This window comes from Rhincodon typus, unplaced genomic scaffold, assembly GCF_021869965.1.
Source record: "Rhincodon typus isolate 14 unplaced genomic scaffold, sRhiTyp1.1 hic_rhity00001089, whole genome shotgun sequence".
In the NCBI taxonomy this organism is placed as follows: Eukaryota; Metazoa; Chordata; class Chondrichthyes; order Orectolobiformes; family Rhincodontidae; genus Rhincodon; species Rhincodon typus.
In genome coordinates this window covers 9,334-11,525 of record NW_025966727.1, presented here as the reverse complement: position 1 = coordinate 11,525, position 2,192 = coordinate 9,334, and the positions used below count along the sequence as shown (strand labels likewise).

At 40.3% G+C, this 2,192-nt stretch overlaps 1 long non-coding RNA gene across 1 annotated transcript in view; it reads left to right on the top strand.

Moving 5' to 3' along the window:
- The window catches only part of LOC125481170, a 15,039-nt gene extending 13,972 nt beyond the window's left edge, over positions 1-1,067 (top strand). The window contains exon 3 of the long non-coding RNA XR_007261238.1: positions 537-1,067. This is a non-coding gene — a long non-coding RNA (uncharacterized LOC125481170). The remainder of the gene's footprint in view (positions 1-536) is intronic.
- Positions 1,068-2,192: the final 1,125 nt, after the last annotated feature.

Here is a 2,192-nt window from a genome sequence, read left to right as displayed (position 1 = left end):
TACACACTCAAACATACACACACGCACAGATATACGCACATAGATATACATACTCAAACATACACACACACACACAAACATACACACACAGATATACAACCACACACACACCTACAGGCACTCATACGCAGACACACACACACATGCACACATAGACACACACTCTCACTCATACTCACACACACACACTCATGCACATTCATACACACACATTCACTCACACTCACACAAACATACATGCACACTCACACACAGACACATTCACACATAAATACATTCACACATGCAGACACAGACATTCACACATAGACACACACAGACACAGACAGGCGCACACACACACACACACACACACACACACACACACTCTCACAGAGTCACACATTCACTCACACACACTCACACGCAAGCAAAAACATTGGTGCTACTTTGAGGAAAAATTAAGCTGGGAAGTTCAATGGTCCCTGTCCAGAGGGTTTGTTCAAATGATCCTTATGCCTACTGGGACTTACTGTTCTTCAATCTCTCTTTTCCAGGTACTTGTCACTTCTTTACAGGAGGCATAGAGAGATTGGTTCCCAACTATAAAGTCTCTGACTCATCAATTAAATCAACAGCTTGTAGCAAATATAGAAAATAAATGGACTTTCCTCAGTCTTCAGGTATATTCTACTGCAGAGATGTCCAAAGGCTTCTGGAAATATCATTCACATCCACAAGCTGTTCAGCTACTGGGAGGCAACCACTTAGTTACTGGCACACAGATGGCCTTTGTCATCCACAGATGGTCACCACTCCACAAGCCAACCAGTTACTTGGAGCTGGCTGAATCTTACTTTGTACACATCCCCTAGTGCCAGCCTCTCTGTAACCAGCATCGTCTCAAAGCAGCAGTGTAAACACCATTTACAATGAGCTTTGGTAACTACGTTTTTTAAAAAAAAGTACAGCAACCCCATTCCCAGTCCTTGGTTTTAAAACAATCTTTATTCCTATTTCACTCCATAATCGAAAGTGCAGAATAATAAAAAGTGAGCCTTTACAAATAAAGTAAAGCTTCTACTCCTTTCCAGTTCTCTCTCTCTATGTGTCTCTGGCATCATCATTCTTTCATTGTGTATGCTTCATACTGTTCATCCCAATACACAGTACTACAGCATTTTCCCCTGCTTCAGTCCTAGTGATATAATCACAGTGAGAGACGAAATACTGAAAAACCCTGGGAGGGACAGTTGAAGAGAATCTCTAGAAATTCTCTTGCAGCCCCTTAGAATGTCTGGGGGCCCACACTGACCACTTGTATGTTATTTCTTGATCCACAATCTTCTATATAACACAAACTTTAGGTTTTAGTATTGGACCAGTACTGCTCTATCTCTTGAAATTTTTTTTGTGGTTTGGGGTTAAATTTAGTTCGATAGAATCTCCTTTGGAACACCTTGAGATGTTTTACAATTTTAAATAAATGCGAAAAGCTCATATGTAAACACAAATTGTCATTGTCATCACAGCTAATCAAGAACCATTCCCAAATTCTCCGTGTTTTCCAGGAGGATCCTCCAAAAAAAAAGACCTTTTAGGGGGAAATGTTAGTTGTTGTCTTTTTCCATTGAGTCAGGAGTCACGTGACACCAGGTTGTAGTCCAGCAGGTTTGTTTAAAATCACAAGCTTTCGGAGCGCTGCTCCTTCTTCAGGTCACCTGATGTTTTCAAATAAACTTGTTTGACTGTAACCTGGTGTCGTGTGACTTCTGCAACTGAACCAGGAATTCTGTAAACTATGTGAATTAATAGTCCACAGCATACCACTCCTCCTCATTGAACTACATGTCTATCTAGGCTGTAAGATCCTTCTCACCAGTACTTAATCAGGCAAATGCCTTATTGTACTTTTATGTTGATGCTAAGATAGGTTTAAACTTTTTGCTCTCTCACAGTTCCAGCTGCTCAGAAGGATGAACAAACATTACTCTTCTCTCATCAGGAAAACCAGGAAAACCACTCAAAAAGGATACAATTCACATGCAAAATTAACTCAGCTTAGACTGCTGACATTTCTGAGAATTGTACTGTATCCCTGGGCCCAGATGCTTGCCTATTTCCATTACTCACACAAAAATAAATGTTACTGCAACAGTCAAAGATGATCTAACATCAGGAGTGTCTTATCACTATGAATTAACTATTAAAAG